Here is a 19,019-nt window from a genome sequence, read left to right on the forward strand (position 1 = left end):
TGCACTACACCCTATACTATACTCATTTTGAAAAAGATACTGGGAACTGGAGAGACAGTGCAATGTGCAAGGCACTAGCCTTACACATGGCTGACCTGGGTTGATCCCCAGCATTTCAAATGGGCCCCCTGAGCACTGCCAGAAGTGATCTCTGATCACATAGTCCCAAGTACAGTGGGTGTGGCAACCAAAACAAAAAAAAGATATTGATATAGCTGGATTTATAGCTGTTATTAAAATATTGCAATATTTATCTTTTTGAATCTTTGATCTTAGTTTACATTTTTATACTGAGTAAATCTATTCATGTATTATTTTATGCATTTAGTATTGGCATTATTAGTATATATGTTCATTATTACATACTACACACATACTTTATATATCATGTATATCATGTATGTATACATAATATGTAGTAATGTATATATTAGCACATATATAACATATACATATTACCATATATTACACACAACATATACATTATGTATAATTGTGTTACATTGTATATAATGTACGCACGGTATGTTATAGATAATATATGTACTATACATTATTATATACTATATAATATATGTGAGTTGCAATTTATAATTCATATTATATACATTTCATCTTTTAGAATGTACAAATCAGTCATTTTAAAGTTTATTCACAATTGTGCAATCATCATCACACTTAATTTTATTGGTTTTTTTTTTGTGTGTTTTTTGAGAGTCAGATCTAATGCACGGGGCTTATTCTTGCCTCAATGTTGGGTCACTCCTGAGGTGACCAGGGAGCATATGAAGTGCACCAGATTGAAATGGTGCCGGCTGCGGTATGCAATGTAAGTGCCTTAGCCCCAATATTCCCTTTATTCTCCCCAACCTAAGCTTAGTTTTAGAACAGTTTAGCTTCTTTTTCGATAAATCCTCATACTCATGTGCAGACATTTCTCATTTCCTACTAAACTGCTCTATGCTTCAAGCTTAGGAAGCCTAATTTATGTCCTGTTACAGATTTGCTTATTCTTGTGAGAATAGATCTCATTGTCTTATTTCTCATTTTATTTATTTATTTATTTAAATAAATTTTATTGAATCACCATGTGGAGGGTTACATAGTTCTCAGGATTATGTCACTTATACAGTACTCAAACACCCTTCCCTTCACCAGTGCCCATATTCCATCACCAACCACCCCATTATACCTCCCGCCCCCTCCCGCCTCCCCAGTCCCCGCCCTTGAAAGTGATAAATTTCACTTCGTTTATGCTTTATCTTGGTTACATTCCATGTTTCAACACATAACTCACTATTGTTGCTAGGGTTTCCCCCCAAAAAAGAAAAGACAGTCCTACTGTCAAGGAAGCATTTGATAGCTCTCCATTGCTGAGAATGTAGAGATATTAAGTCCCGCTGTTTGTTACATAACTTTTCTATTTCCCCCCACCCCCTCGTCCCGCGCCACCGAGTTCACGCCTGTTTAGTAATCACCACGCTGCCTGACAAAGGGAAAAAAAAAACGGAAAAGATGGTTATTTCCCGTCATCAGCCGGCGTGGGGCTCTGACTTAGTTGATAGTCTGGTAGAATGTCTGCAAGCAGTTTCTGGAACCAAAAGTAATACGCTGGTATTAGCCCCGGCTCGAGATTCCACCAGCGTCCCGCTGTTCCAAGTACATAATAATTTATTCCCTTGTATCCCATTCCCACGCCACCAGGTCCGTGTCAGCTTAATGGACATCATACTATGGTTAACGCCACGCCGCGTTTCTTCCCAAGAAAGAAGGATATTTCTTCTCAGCTGGTGTGGGGATATGGCTTAGTTCAGTCTATAGAGATGGCTACCACTTTGATTGCCTTCAATATTTCAGCAAAAGACTTACTATTCTTGTTAGGATTTCCCACCAAAGTCTGACCAGTTAAAAAGGAACCATTTCATATTGGTGATGATTAAATGACATTAGGTCGCGCGGCCATGTCAGCGGCCTCGCGGCTTTGAATTTCTGTATAAAGTCCAGGGAAAGTACAGCCAGAAATTACACGTCATTACAAACTTTAACCCTATTATGGTCCCCCCAAAGTCCAACCCGTTACAAAGGAACCATTTCATATTGCTGATGATTAGATGACATTAGGCTGCCGCGGCCGCGCGGTTTTGGGTTTCTATATAAAGTCCAGGGAAAAATTTGCCTAAAATTCTATCGCTACAATCTTTTACCCTTCAACAAAAAACTCAGTACTATTGTTTGGAGTTTCCCCCCACGGTAAGCCCTGCTAAAAAGGAACATTTACACGTTGCTGACAATCAAGAGATATTAGGTCGCGCGGCTGCTTTTGCAGCCGCACGGTTTTGGATTTCTATATGACGTCCAGGGAAAATTCTTTTGGTAATTGCATCACTCGATGGCGGCGCCTGGGCCAGTAGCTCCGAGCACACAGTTTGGAGGCATTTGGGGGGTGCCACTCGTGTCCAAAGTGGTTCAATTGCCTCCGGGGTCGATCTTGTGTGGCGGCACAAAGGAGCGTACCCACATGGCTCTGTGCTTAAATATCATGGGCCCAGGGTGGATCCGGAAGTCCCACCCCATCGGCTTTCCCGGGCTTCCTGCATAGTCTAAAAACCGGCTGTTGCCCGCTGAGTTCAAAAAGAAAGAGTTGAGAGAGAAAAGACCATACCCCGCTGGCAGTGCCAGGGCCAGTAGCTCCGAGCACACAGTTTGAAGGCATTTTTGGGGCGCCGCTCGTGTCCAAAGTGGTTCAGTTGCCTCCGGGGTCGATCTCACGGAGTTCTTTATCAATCTGAGAAAATGTCTTTCTGTTTTTAAGATTTTTCAGAGTTTATTTTTTATAAGGATGGGTTGTAAAGTTTGTCAGATGCATTTTCTGTATTTTTTTAATAAACCATATGAATTTTGTATTTTAGTGTTGGTCTGACATATCACAGTAGTTGCTTTTGGGATTTAAAACCTTAGAATCTTGGGAATAAATTCACAGAGGTGTACAATCAATTGTCAAATATAGGTTTCTGTATTTGATTTGCTCTTTTATAGAGAATTTCTAGCTATCCTTATATATATATTGGTCTGTAGTTTTCTTGTGATATCTTTCTGATTTTGGTATTATGCTAATACTAGTCTCGTAGGATAACTGGAAATTATTCTCTCCTATTATAAGTTTGTTCAGATTTTGTATTTTTTTCAAAGTTTCAGTATTTTTTCTCCTCCTTGAGTTTTTTGCATCTTCGCTAATGTATGTAATTTATTTTTGTTTTGCAAACAGTTGTGTAGAGTATTTCTTTATAACACTATATTTTGTAAGATTTATATTTATGTTTTTGTAAGATATTTTTGATTATAAAACCCTGTCGTAAAAAACATTTAACTTGTTTTTGTTATTTTTAGGATACACTATGTATCATAACTGTCATAATCTAGAACAGATAATTAGTTATTTAATTCCAGTAAAATATAACAACCTGGACCTGGATTAAAATTGTGTGACATTATTACTTTATATTCTATCATTCAATAATATAGAATTGTAATTTTTGCCTGACATGGTCTGTGTTATTTTAATCTCTAGGGGTTCCTTCATATGGGATTAAAAATTCAAGTTTGTAGAGTACAAAACTTTTCTCATTTATTTATTAGCAGGTTTGCAGCATTTATTGCAATACTACCATGTTAAATTAATGACTTCTGATTCAAATTAAGTCAAATTAAGTCAGCTCCCCCACTGGAAGCAAAAGACCTGATGGTTTCTTGACTAGTTATCATCCTACCCTTATACTTAAAAAAACAGTTGTTGGAGGTATTGGTGTTGTGTGTCTTTATGCCTGTTCATGTGGGTGCATGTACACATCATGCATTGTGTTTATTTGGGAAGCAGACTAAGTACAGACAGTTGGACTCCCTCCGTTCTTGCACAGAATTTTGTATTTATCACAGATAAATGCTTCTTAATTTGTTATTTGCATTGGTGGAATTTCTACAGTACTGAAGTGTTTTTAAATTTTTTGAAGAGTGAGAAGAGACTCTCCAATGCCTTCATGTTGCTATATTTAGAAAATTTCTACTTTACAAAAATAGTTGTCTTGTATAAAAAAGTAGAAAATGAAAATCAATTTTTTGTAATCTCAACACATATTAGCTTCATTTACTATTAATCTAAATGTGAATGCCCTAATATATCATTTTAATTTTTTACTATAGATTTTATATTTAAAATGCCACATAGTACCAAATGTTCTGTATATAATCTTTTGTAATTCAACAGGATAGTGAGTTAATATTTATGGGAGTAAATATTTCATATCAATGTGAGTTGGTTTACATCATCCATTTTCATGCCTGCACAGGATTTCACTTTAGTACATGGTTGTTCAAAAATTTATTTTCACTCCCTATTTGGGAAATTTTGAACAGGCTTTCTTCTATTTTTCATTTTGTGAACAATAACATAATGCACATATATCATTATGTATTTGTCTATATACATTCATAGGACAACTTTCTACAGGAAATGTTATCAGTTTATATGCTTGATCATTCTTGGCAATGTTTTATTAATTCAACATTTAATTTGTACTCTGTTCTTCAATGCATATGAGTAAATATTTCTCCATATTTTCTTTTCTCCTTGCTTTCTTTTGTGTGGATATTGTTGCAGTGCTATGGAGTTTGTAATACCTGGTTGCAGTGCTTGTATAATTGATGATAGTGTCATAGGGATCCCACTGGGAGAATTCAGGATCACACTTGGCAATGTGAGGCTGTGCTGGTGGTTGAACTCAACTCCACACATGCAAGGCAGGTGCTCTCTCACATCTCCAGACTCTACTTATTCGTAACTTTACAAAGATTTGGTTTCTTTTTCTTTTCTTTTCTTTTCTTTTCTTTTCTTTTCTTTTCTTTTCTTTTCTTTTCTTTTCTTTTCTTTTCTTTTCTTTTCTTTTCTTTTCTTTATTTTTGGATTTTTGGGTCATACCCAGTGATTACTCCAGGGTTACTCCTGGCTCTGCACTCAGGAATCACTCCTGGTGGTGCTCGGGGGACCACATGGGATGCCGGCCTTCGAACCCAGGTCAACTGCATGCAAGGCAAATGCCCTACCTGCTGTACTATCGCTCAGGCCCAACTTTACAAGCTTTGGGCATCATTCACTAATTTCCTGCTCCCCAGGCAAACAATTGTCATCTATAATTTATTCCTCAGATAGTAGTGATAGTACAGCTGGTAAGTCACTCACTAATGACCCAGACTTGATACCTGAAGCCACAAAAGTATAACCAGAAAGTGACTCCTGAGCACAGAGTCAGAAGCACTTCTGGGTGTTGCTCCCCCTGAAAAGCATATAATTTATTTCTATTTTTTACGTGTATTTGATTACCAGTACTATCAAACATGTTTTCTCATTTCATCTCTATTAAATTACATAGTTATTCAGAGTAATCACTTATAAATCTTTTATTGAACATTTGTCTAGAATTATTTTCCCTTTTATATTATTATTATTATTATTTTTACTTTGTCATTTGTTTAATTTTTTTTAATTGGTAGCCACTTTTAATAATGATATGCCATAGAAAAGCAGCATACCATTGAGAGCCATTTCAAGGGAAAACTACTTTTAAATGGTGTCTGGCTGTGAAAAATATTGGCAAAAAGGATACAGTATTCAGCCATGCTTTAATTCATTATTTTTTAATCTGTTATTGCCCATTGTAAACCCCTTTACCATTCTTTAATATCTCTAGCTCTTTTATTGGTTTTATTATTTATTATTTTATTATTTTGTTCTTATGAAAGAGCACAGGCCATAGAGTTGAATGCTGTGACTCCAATTTTGCTTATTTTTAAAATATTTTAATTGAAATAGCATTGTATTATGTTATGTTTTGTATATGCATCATTATAAGTCATTATCTGTATATGCAAACAAAAAGAATACATATTATTTTTTAGTTTTAGAATATATATTCCAGTAGTAGAAATCCCACCCTTTTAAAATTTATATAACATGAATTAAATCAATTACCATATTATACTTGCATTTTATTTTATTTTATTTTATTTTTATTTTTTTTGCTTTTTGGGTCACACCTGGCGATGCACAGGGGTTATTCCTGGCTCTGCACTCAGGAATCACCCCTGGCCATGCTCAGGGGACCATATGGGATGCTGGGATTCGAACCCGGGTCGGCCGCGTGCAAGGCAAACGCCCTACCCGCTGTGCTATCGCTCCAGCCCCTATACTTGCATTTTATACTTGTGAAGTACTTAACCACATGACCACCAAAGAGTCCATAACCCTCCACCTCTGTTGCATTGTATCCTCTCCAACAAAAGCACTTTTCTTTAAGACAGGGAAGAAGTGAATCTTTTTTTTTTTTTAATTTTATTTTATTGAATCACCATGTGGAAAATTACAATGCTTTCAGGCTTAAGTCTTAGTCATAAAATGCTGTAACAACCATCCCTTCACCAGTGCCCATATCCCAACACCGAAGACAAAAAAAAAAAAAAACACAGTACACCTCCCATCCCGCCCACCCCTGCACCCCCCCCCCGCCTTGTAACTGATAAATTTCACTTTACTTTCTATTTACTTTGGTTACATTCAATATTTCAACACAAACCTATCCATTATTATAAGGTATATATGTATATATATATATATATGGTATTTCTTATTATGAAGAATCCACTAAAAATGATCCCAAATAGTTTTCTTAGAGGTAAGTGAATGGAGATTGTTGTATTTCACCCACTTGCCATTTGGCCCATCTATAAAAGATTACCAACATGTTGTTAAAGGTTGAGCCTTGTTGCTTATATGTATATATTTCTTCCTAAGATTGGTTACCTTCTTCTTTAAATTCCATCAAATGTGGTGTGCTATTCTTGGTATATCAGTGGTGTAAAGTATGAGATATTGAGGCTACACTGTCCAGGAGTAGATTCACACATGGGTGAGGCTTGTCCAAGCGTGTAGAGTGCGGCCGTGAGCATGGCAGCGATTGAGTTCTGGAGGTTCTCTGCTCTGCCAGGGCTAGGTCCCCTGGGGTGAGGAGAGGAAGTCGCCTGCCCACTATGGGTTACCTCGAATGAAACAGCCTGGCATGGGATCTGGAAACCTCTCTATGCGTATTGAAAATCAAGCTTTTATAGACTATATTCAACTGGATTTTTCTAGAGCTTTTTTTTCTAGTATAAAGCATAAGTATTAGAAAAAAATTAAAAATACAGTTCAGTCAAACTGATGATAACAGAAATATCACATAGAAAAAAAATAAATGCAGTGTGTCTGTTTTAATGGGTTTAATATATTTAGGACTGGAGTGATAGCACAGCAGGTAGGGCGTTTGCCTTGCACACAGCCAACCCGGGTTCGATTCCCATGTCCCTCTTGGAGAGCCCAACAAGCTACTGAGAGTATTCTGCCCGCAAGGCAGAGCCTGGCAAGCTACTCGTGGCATATTCAATATGCCAAAAACAGTAACAAGTCTCATAATGGGATGTTACTGGTGCCCACTCGAGCAAATCGATGAACAACGGGGCAACAATGCTGCAGTGCCACTATATTTAAAGTATTAATGTACTCTTCTCAAATAGTCTAGCATTGTATTGAACTATTTGCTTATATGTGTTTGCATCCATATGTTACATTTACATATATTTACATTTATCTAATTCAACATCTTGTTTAGTTTACATGAGAAACAAATTTTTGTTACAGAGGACTGATAACATCCTGATGGTGAAATAATTTTTTCATGTTCACTCATCATCATCAGGCAACCAACTGACAGACATCATTTTAGAAAATGCTGTTGTGTTGTTTTCTCAAATATCAGAATACAAGGGATGAAGCTGAGGCAAACTCAAGAATGCAGAAATCTTAGAGAACAGAAGTTTTGCTGTTTTTGGACAACTCCTGATGTGCTTTTAGTCTACTCCTGGTATAGTGTGAGAGTGTCTGTTCCAACATGGCATGGGGGAGGGAGTTCATGTGGTGCAAGGGATTGAACCCAGACCTCCTGCATGAAAAGTATGTACATCAATCCTTTGAGCTATCTCTGGTATGAAGGGAAAGCATTTTATAGCAGGTCATTCAGCATTCCTTCAAGAGTTGGTTTGGCATGTAACATATATCTTCAATTTTTGTTTGCCAAATGTTCTTATCCCTCCTTTAAATCTGAATGATAGCCAAGAAGGGTGAAGGATTCTAGATTGAACATTTTCTTTGTTCACTACTTTGAATGTATCATACCACTTTCTTCTTATCCATAGAATTTCAGGTAAGATCTACTGTGAATTTTATGTTATTTCTCTTATACTTGAGGATTTGTGTCTCTCTTGCTGCTGTAAGTAGTCTGTCTCTATTTTTCTTGCCATTTTGATGACTGTGTTGGTGATGTTCTGAGTTTATTATTTGACACTTTATGGACCTCAAGGATCTGTGCATCTCAGATTTGGGAAGCTCTTAGCTATTATTCATTTCACTATTCTCCCCCTTTCTCTTTTTGCTCTCCTTCTGGTATTCCTATGATTCAGAGATCATTCATCTTGCTATTCTCTATTAAATATTTATTAAAGTATTTTACCTCTGCTTTCTACTGTCTTTTCTATTTGGATGATGTTTTCTGTTATGTCTCCAAGCCACTAATTTAGTTTTTATCATTTCCATTTTGACTGCTGTGATTTGCTACAATATTCCTTAGCTCCTTTAATTTTATTTCTTTTTTTTTATTTTTTTCTTTTTGGGTCACACTCGGCAATGCACAGGGATTACTCCTGGCTCTGAACTCAGTAATTACTCCTGGTGGTGCTCGGGGGACCATATGGGATGCTGAGAATCAAACCCACGTGCAAGGCAAATGCCCTACCCGCTGTGCTATTGTTCTAGCCTCCTAGCTCCTTTAATGTGAAGTAAATGCATTACTTAATATTTTTCATAGATTTTCTTTAAGTTGAGTGAACCTCTGATCCAAGGCTTTCTTCATTTTCAGTCACCATTGAGGAAACTGTTGTTTTGAGGTTATCTCAAGACCATTGATAATTTTGATAAGTTTAAAAACTTATCTGGACTTCTGTCCCCATCCAGTGAAACCACTGAATTGCTTAGTTTTTTTTTAATTATTCTTAATAATTTGTTGGTGGTTGATGTGTAACTTCAAATGCCAGATGGTCTGAGCAGTTGTTCGCAATGCCAGGGTACTGTTTATGCCTCTATTGATTCTCGGTCACCTACAACACCTTGTGAAGAATTTTTGGCAGAGAAGGCAGGATAAAGAGAAGTTTAAAATTCTGTTAACATTGATGGAGGGCTTTGCCATGCTGTGGGTTTCCAGCAGGAGGTTCAAGTATGTTGAGTGGGTGAGGAATTACAGGTACATAGCCAGGCAAGTGGTCACTTGGTGGGTTTGAATGTCAGTCTGCAGTGATGCCAGAGATTGGACATGGAGGCTACAGGTTCCAAGTGGAGGGGAATCCACTTCCATTTCCTAAAAGACCCTGGGGATATGAGCTGGAGATTATCCTCATGTGAGGAATGAATGAGCGAGAATGTGCAGTGTGGATGTGGGCCTGCAGAAACAGCAGGGCTCAGCTGGTTATTGTAAACTCTAGGAAATGAAGCTTCATTTACTTATTTATTTTACTTATTTATTTTTAGCCACACTCTGCACTGCTCAGGGCTTACACCTGGCTCTGCACTCAGAGGTCACTCCTGGCAAGGCTCAGGCAACCAAATGGGATTCTGGAGATCTAACCTGGATCAGCCATATGCAAGGCTAGTGCTATTTCTCTGTTCCCAAAGTTGTTGTTCTTGTTGCTTCATAATGGGAACACACTGGGCAATGCTCAAGGCATATTCCTGGCTCTATGCTCAAAGATCACTCCAGGCAGTACATGGGGGACTATATAGGGTTCCCGGGATCAAATGTGGGTTGGTTGCATGCAAGGAAAATACCCTACCCACTATGCTGTCACTATGGCCAAAAGTAATCTTTTAACCCTTTCTTTTGTCAGACATAAACTGTGATTAATTTTTGTAACTTCTACAAAGAAATTGTGTAAATGGTAATTATATATAAAACAATTAGAATACTATTTAAAACTTATTAATGAAATAGCTAGTTCTAGTATAAAATCTATAATTTCCCCTTGACTTTCTGGTTTTCATAGATAGTCTGATTTTGTGAAATGCTGAGCATGATTCATCACTCTCAGATTTTAAGTAAACATATTAATAATTTATTCTAACATTTCTATTAGTATACTTGCATATTCATGTATTTTTGTTCTCTTAGGTAAGCCATGTATCAAGTGCTGACTTTTTCAAGAATAAAAACTGTTTATTCAGTGTATAATTTATTTTATGAAACAATTTCCAAGAAATGGAATAGTCAGTTCCATAATGTCTTTTTCCTCAGAAATTTTAGGTGCGTGGTGGAGAATGGGCACTGGTGAAGGGATGGGTGCTCAATCACTGTATGACTGAAACATAAGCAGAAAAGTTTGTAAGTCTGTAACTGTAACTCACGGTGATTTATTTAAACATTTTAAAAAAATTTAAAAAGATAAACATATATTGGAAAATAATATAAATTATTGATTATAGTCTTTAGCTATTTAAAAAACAATACTTTTATAGTTTTTTTCTTATATGAACAACAAAATAAAATGCTTTATATAAAAAAAGAAATTTTAGGTGCTTGATTTGTATGATATTGAATAGTTACACACAGTTAAATCTAAATATGTACTTTTTATTCTAATTGTCCTTATCTATATTTCCAGATCATATTACTAGTATCTAACTTTTGAAGCAATTTAAATATATTTACATATTTTATGCTGTTTTCTCAACTATAAAATTGTGAAAACAGTAATAGTACCTCAAGAGTTATTTCAAATATATATATATTAGTTGTATTTAGAACAATTAATATTTGCAAAATTTTCATTACCTGTTGACAGTTAATGAAACTGACAGTGTAGTCATCACTCTGAATGGTTTTTTTTGTAGGCTAAAAATTTTATTTGAATAAGCAGCTTGATATACACTCTAATACTAACATTCAAGTTTTAGTAATATCTATATAAGTACACATTTACCAATATTGTTTTGAGGATCCCTAATCTCTTGGTTTTATGGTACAAATTTTCTTGATTCACTTTTCAGAAGATTATATACAACAATTCCTTGTACCCTGTAAACTTCTTTTTTTAATTGAATCACCATGAGATACAGTTACAAAGTTTTCATGACTGAATTTGACTCATACAGTGATCGAACACCCATCCCTCCACCAGTGCACATTTTCCACCACCAGTGTCCACAGTATCTCTCCTGCTACCCTCACCCCACCTCATCCCCTGCCTCTAAGACAATTTTCTTCTTACTCTCTACTTTTGGGCATAATAGTTTGCAATACAGAAACTAAGAGACTATCATGTTCAGTCCTTTATCTACTTTAGCACACATCTCCCACCCCAAGCAATCCCTTCTCTATCCCAGCTGTTTTCTCCTTCAGCTCATAAGGCAGGTTTCCAAATATGGAGCAATCTTCCTGGCCCTTGTCTCTGTTGTCCTTGTGTGTTAGTCCGATATTATGTTATTTTATATTCCACAAATGAATGTAGTCATTCTTTCTGACTCATTTTACTTAGTATGATGTTCTCCATGTCCATCCACATATAAGCAAATTTCTTGATTTCATCATAGATATAGAGAATACCGATAGCAGAAACCTATACAGGAGTTCTGTAGTGCCATTGGCAAGGATGCTCAGTTTTTTCAAGAAACTCGATGCTTTAAAGTCATTTTCAGGTTTGAGCCAGAGACAATTATAAATAGGTTACCTATATGGATTCTCATTAGAAAAATTTTGCATTTTTCTGAAAAAAAAAAAAAAAACCAAAACGATGCAGGTTCAGCTATAACCTGTCAGGTGAACTTGTGCCTGACTTCAGGGTACGGTAAAAATTACTGAGTAGATTATAAAAATTAGCTGTTAATTATTAATTAATTAATTCCCTCTTTATTTATTTGTTTACTTATTTATTGAATCACCATGTGGAAAGTTACAAAGCTTTCAGGCTTAAGTCTCAGTTACACAATGCTAGAACACCCATCCCTTCACCAGTGCTCAGAAACCCAAAACCTTGTGGTCGCTATTGTGCCCACACGACCTCATATCTCTACATTCTCAGCAATGGAAAACAAATTATCAAATGCTTCCTTTTCAGCAGGTCTGACTTTGGAGAGGGAAACTCCAAACAATAATAGTGAGTTTTCTTTTGAAATATTGAATGTAATCAAAGTTAAGAGAAAGTAAAGTGAAATTTATCAGTTACTGTGGTTCTGAATGGTTTTATGTCTCTTATGAGCTGACAGTTTTTCCTGAAGTGCTAAGGATGGAACTCATGGCCTCACATAAGCAAGGAAAACAATCCACTACTGAGCTCCATTCCTGTTCCTGTAGTTTTGTGTTAAGACCGATGGACTACCAGAAAGTCATCTTTCAGTGAACCATGACTCCCTGTATTCATGTCTCATTTTGATATGAATTTTTTTCTTTAATCATAGGGTGGATCTTTGTATTTTTATTCCTCTTGTATTAAGATAGAACAGTGCTTTAAAAAATTGAATGACTGTGACATACACAGTTACAAAGCTGTTCATGATAGCATTTCAGTCATACTATGTTTCAACACTCATCCCTCCACCAGCGTACATTTTCCACCACCAATGTCTTCAGTTTCCCTCCCATCACTCACCCTACCTCTCCCTCCAAGCCTGCCTCTATGATAGGCACTTTTCTTCTTTCTTGGAGCACTGCTTTAATCTGAGTAATATAATGGCATTAAGAGAAATATTGCTTAAAGGGCTGTGTAGGATAACTAAAGGTCCTTACTTTTGGCTCTGTACTCTGGAACCACTCCTAGTGGTGCTCAGGGGACCATATGGGAAGGATACTGGGAATGAAATCCAGAGTTAGCCGTATAAAGGGCAATAATGCTACCTACAGTATTATTCCTCTGGTCCCAGAAATGTTGTTTTAAGCCTCATTTTTGTTCTTTTAAAATGCTATTCCGGCATAGACAATTTCTTGTTTCCTAGGATTACTACTGAATAAAGTTAAATAATTACGTCCATATGCCAATACCTACACCTTTGTATTATTCCCTAAGAATATGCTTACTTTCTCTTTAAAAATTTGAAGTTGAATCTATATTCTAGTTTTTCAACTATATTCAACTATATTGCAGTTGAATCTGTATTCTGACAATAAAAAATATCTATGAAGAAATAAAAAAGGCAAAAGTTCACAATAATTTATAAAATAAGAAAGTTACAAATTACTGAATCACCTCTGAACATTTATTTTTACTAATTGCATGAAAGACATAATCATATTGGAATGATGACCCACCTGTACTTTGCCTTATATGCCTTGGATATCTGAAATAAAGAGATACTCCTCCCTTCTCACTAACATACTGCCTGGTCTTATACTCTTCTAGCCACTACATAGAAACCTAGAATTAGTGCTGGATAAATAATGCAATTCTGTTTTTATTAGTTTTAATTTGTAATATGCATTTAGGTTTATTACAAAAGAGAGATGCAAACCTCTGTTGCTTTAGAAAATATACTAGAATAAAATGTGGTAATTAGTTAGAATCTTGAAATCAGTAACTAAACCAAACCTATTCAACTGTGCTTCTCTATTACACACAAAAAATTCTTTGAAGTCTAAGGTTTTAAGATGTTCACATGCAGGTGTTTTTTCCTTTTCTTTCTATAGAAAGGTCCTTACTTGGTGTGTGACACAATTTATTTTATTTTTTGATTAATCAAAATAGTGTTTTATTTTGTTTTGCTTTGTGACTACACCCAACAATGTTCATGGATTACTCCTGACACCGAGCCCAAAAATTTCTACTGGAGGTATTTGGGAGATCATAGGGAATGCTGAGGGTAGAACCAGGGTCAGCTGCATGCAAGACAAGCAACATGCCCTCTATATCATCTCCCCAACCCTGTATCACTATGGTTTTTATTGAATGAAATTACTTAGAAAGATGTGAAGGGAGAGAAAGAAAGACAATACATGTTTCAAAAGAGAACCTGGGTTTCTCCAAAGTGAAAAAAGCAGAGAGAGTGGGGGAGGGGAGAGAAATACATATTTGAGAGATATGAGTTATGTTAGAATTTAGCAAACAAACAAGGAATAACATACTTTAGGAAGTCAGGCAGAAAATTAAGATCGACAAAGAAATTGCATCACTTGTATCACTTTTCACCCCGTTGCTCATAGATTTGCTCAGGTGGGTGCCAGTAACATCTCCAGTAACATCTCCATTCATTTCTGTCAGGTACTAGTGTAGCACAACGGCCTCTTCTTACTCCAGGAACACAAAGAGCTTCAAACCGTTTGTTCAGGGTCTTGACGAAGAAATCTGATCATCTTATAGGTGGACGGCCAGGCATTCTTTTGACATCCTGTGGAATCCAGTTGGTAACAGCTCTAGTCCAGGGGTCATCTCCAAATCCCATTATGTGTCTGGCCCATCTGATTTTCGATGCCTTGGCAAATGAGACAGTGTCCCTGATTCTCGATCGTTGACAGAGGTCGGAACTCTGGTTCCTTCTCTCACTTGAGTGAAACATGATACTTCAAGCATAGTTCTTTAGATTCCTCTTTGGGATAACCGAAGAGTGTTCTCGTCCTGTTTTCCTAGGGCCCAGGTCTCTGAGGTGTATGTTAATGCAGGAAGAATGGTGGAGTCGAAAAGTTGTGCCTGAAGCTGGAGGTTCTTCATCCTCTTAACAACTTCTTCGATGCTCTTGAAAGAGTTGCATGCCGCTCTCTTCCTCCTGCAGAGCTTAGGTGCCAGTTTGTTCATCATGTTGAGTTCTTGACCTAGGTACACATAACTGCTACATCTTAAGATGTTCATTTCGTTGAGAGCAAATGGAACACCAGGAACTAGTCTGTTTTTCATGAACATTGTCTTTGTGAGATTCAGCTGCAGTCTGACCTTTCCACACTCACCTTTGAAGTCGGCTAGCATTCGTGCTGCTTGGCTAATGTTTGCTGTAATTAATCTTAATAGATTAGATTTTTTAAAAAATCTAATCTAATTTCTTCAAATAAAGTCAGAAACTTGTGACTCCTCTCATAATAAAAAAATTCTTAGGAGCAAATAAAATTAATAATTTTAAAATTATTTGGAAGGAGCTATAAAAAAATTGTCCAATAGTTCAACTATAGGATGCAGAATTTTAACTTAGGGAACTTCCATAGTTGCATCCTGCAAAGCTCCAAGGCCTAGTGGTAATAATAGCCTAGTAGGGATTGGGTTCATGCAATGCATGTGCATTACCCCTGTACTATCACGATTTGCTTTCTTTCCTTTTTTATTTAATTCAAGGCTAATTTTTCCAACTTCTTCTGCCTGTCCCCTTAGCAGGTACCAAAGGATTTATTTTATGTGACTTGTTACAACTACATAATTATCAAAAATCTATAAAAGAAAATGTATTAAAATTGTGATATCTCAAAATGTAATCATTAAGTCCTTGTCTGAGGGTTTATGAAGCTGTTTATTGTTAGTTGAGCTTTCTGTTTTATTGTTTTTATTTATTGAGCTTAGTTGGCTTCCATGTTAGTTTCCCATCTTAATTTGAAGTGCTCCTATTGGGATGTTAATATTTTGGAATTTAGAGGAGTGCCTAGAATTTTTGTCAGTTTGGTGTCTCTATAGAGATCAATTTATTTATTTATTTATTTGGTGGGGTGTGGGCATACACTTGGCAACACTCAAGATTTTCTCCTGGCTCTGAACTCAGGAATTACTCCTAGTGGTACTAAGAGCATCATGCTGGGGATTAATGCTGGAAATTGATACTAGGAACCAATGCTGGGAACTGATGCTGGTCAGCCATGTGCAAGGCAAACACCCATCCCACTATACTATTGCTCCAAGCTCCTCTGCAGAGATTAGTTGTGAGGCAGTGGAATGTAGCCATTGGCATGGCAGTGGCTACAGAGTAAAATAGTCCAACAACTCAACTTTATAGATTCGTAAGTAAAATTCTGAGTAGATACAAGCCAAACCACTAAAATTCATGGGTATACCAGTTTCCTGGCTGAAAACTCAGAGTGGGCTGACCAAGTCACCATCTTTCCCAAACCCTGGTAGCTGCATGTAAAACACGTGTCCTAGTTCCTGAATTATCTTTTAGGCCCCAAGACTTGACATTTGAACTGTAAAGAAAAGCTCTTTCAAATTCTGTGGAAAAACTTCTTTCTGGCATCAAGTTCAGCATTAAAATATGCTGCTGTTGGGCATGAGCCATAGTACTGTGAGGTGCTTGCCTTGAATATGGCCACTGGGTACAGTTTCCAGCATCACATATAGTCCCCCTGAATCCCACCATCACTCCTATCAGGAGTGATCCCTAAACACAGAGCTTGGAGCAAGCCCTGACCACAGCTGGGTGGTACCACCACCCCTACCCCTCAAAAAACCCAAAAACAAGCAAAGGGCAGTGAATAAATGCAAAGGAATGACTGAATGCTGGAGTGACACCTCCTTTTTTTTTTAATTTTTTTTATTGAGTCACCATGTGGCAAGTTACAAAGTTTTCAGGTTTAAATCTCAGTTATACAATGCTCGAATACCCATCCCTTCACCAGTGCACATATTCCACCACCAAGAATCCCAGTATAGCTCCACCCCGCACCCCCATACCACTAACCCCCCCACGCCCTTAGCCCCCCCACCCTTAGCCCCCCCGCCTGTGTAACTAATAAATTTCACTTTACTTTCACTTTGATTGCATTCAATATTTCAACAAAACTCACTATTATTGTTTGGAGAGTCTCTCCCCTAAAGTCAGACCTGCTGAAAAGGAAGCATTAGATAATTTGTTTTCCATTGCTGAGGATGAAGAGGTATGAGGTCAAGTGACCACATTTAGCGGCCTCTCGGTTTTGGGTTTCTGTAATTTAGTATTTTAGTAACTAAGTCCAGAGAGATATCTGCCAGAAGTTGCATCGTTGCCAACTTGTACTTCTCAGTTACATTATATTCCACATATGAGTGCAATCTTTCTATATCTGTCTCTTTCTTTCTGACTCATTTCACTCAACATGATACTTTCCATGTTGATCCATTTATATGCAAATTTCATGACTTCATGTTTTCTGACGGCTACATAGTATTCCATTGTGTAGATGTACCAGAGTTTCTTTAACCAGTCATCTGTTTTGGGGCACTCTGATTTTTTCCAGATTCTGGCTATTGTAAACAGTGCTGCAATGAACATAGAAATACAGATGCGATCTCTACTATACCGTTTTGCCTCTCCGGGATATATTCCCAGAAGTGGTATTGCTGGGTCAAATGGAAGCTAAATTTCTAATTTTTTGAGAATCGTCCATATTGTTTTCCAAAAGGGCTGAACCAGTCGGCATTCCCACCAGCAGTGAAGAAGAGTCCCTTTCTCCCCGAATCCACGCCAACACCGGTTGCTTTTGTTTTTTGGGATGTGGGCCAGTCTCTGTGGTGTGAGATGATATCTCATGGTTGTTTTGATCTGCATTTCCCTGATGATTAGTGATGTAGAGCATTTTCTCATGTGCCTCTGAGCCATTCGGATTTCTTCTTTAGGAAAGTTTCTGTTCATTTCATCACCCCATTTTTCGATCAGGTTGGCAGTTTTCTTCTTGTGGAGTTCAACCAGTGCGTTGTATATCCTTGGTATCAACCCTTTATCAGATGGGTACTGCATAAATATCTTTTCCCATTCTGTAGATTGTCTTTGTACTTTGGTCACTGTTTCTCTTGAGGTGCAGAAGCTTTTTAGTTTGAGATAGTCCCATTTATTTATCTCTGTTTTCACTTGCTTGGCCAGTGGCGTAGTGACACCTCTTATAATTTCTCTAAAGTAGAACATACCCTTCTACTCTCTTCTTATCCACCTTAGTGTAGCCTTTTGCTTCACCTCTATTATAACCTCTGTTGAAAGTTCCTCTGCTGACTACTATATTCAATGATCAAAGTAAAGATATGGTCATCAGATAAGCTCCTTTGGCCATGGCATTAGCAATGTGTGCCAGGGTGGATAAACACTTTAAAATTGGACAGAAAACCTTCTTGAAATGCTCTCTAGGTTGAGAAGACTTGTGAGGCCTCTTTGGGTGATTCTATTTACTGCAGGTCAATCAGTGGTTTCTGATCTTGGTGTTTCTATCCTTTTACCCATCTTACAGTAGACAGAATAGTTAGATATAGAACACAGAATAGATAGTATTAAAAGAGATGATAGAAATTGAACATACATCCTTTAAGAAATTGCTTGTCATGGAACCAGGAATGACTTCATCTTCTATGTGTAGGTCAATTAAAAATGTTCAACTTGATTTTAATCACTGTTGTGAGCCACCATTATGAAAGTGGGAGAGAATAATTTTCTACAGAAAGGTAAATATGAATAACACACTGCAGCCTTGCCAGACCATCCCTGATTAGAGGTGATCCATGACAGAGCTCGACAATTAGAAAATGTGGGTCTGCATGTTTGCACAGTGTTTCCCACCTACAACACTGTGACCTCAAACAATTTTGTTTAACTTTTAGTGTCAGTCACTGCATTAAACAAATGAAGATAATAGTTTCTACTTGATAAAGTTTTTGAGTGAGGATTAAATAAAAATGTAAGTATTGTCATGTATCTGACACTTAGTAAGTGCTCAAAAAGTTACTGTTGTTACAGGATATTTTGCAACAATTAAATAAGCAAGATTTTCTACTTACCCAAGAGCTCATGGTTTTAAAAAAATTCTTAAGACATTTGTTCTTTATTAAAAGATTTATAGCAATACCAACAATGTGCATGTTTTTGGATGCTATAATGTTACTTCTGTTAGAATCATTACAGAACTTTCTAACCCTTGTTTTCTTAGGTCTTTCTTAGTCCAAAATTCTCATCAATCATGACGACTGGAAGAGTT

General features: G+C 36.9%; 1 non-coding gene across 1 annotated transcript; it reads right to left on the minus strand.

The window, feature by feature from the left end:
* Window positions 1–5,536: 5,536 nt before the first annotated feature.
* On the minus strand, window positions 5,537–5,672 carry LOC129404674 (small nucleolar RNA SNORA15). The gene has a single exon (XR_008630043.1). It is a non-coding gene; the product is annotated as a small nucleolar RNA SNORA15 (small nucleolar RNA).
* Window positions 5,673–19,019: the final 13,347 nt, after the last annotated feature.

This window comes from Sorex araneus, chromosome 4, assembly GCF_027595985.1.
Source record: "Sorex araneus isolate mSorAra2 chromosome 4, mSorAra2.pri, whole genome shotgun sequence".
In the NCBI taxonomy this organism is placed as follows: domain Eukaryota; kingdom Metazoa; phylum Chordata; class Mammalia; order Eulipotyphla; family Soricidae; genus Sorex; species Sorex araneus.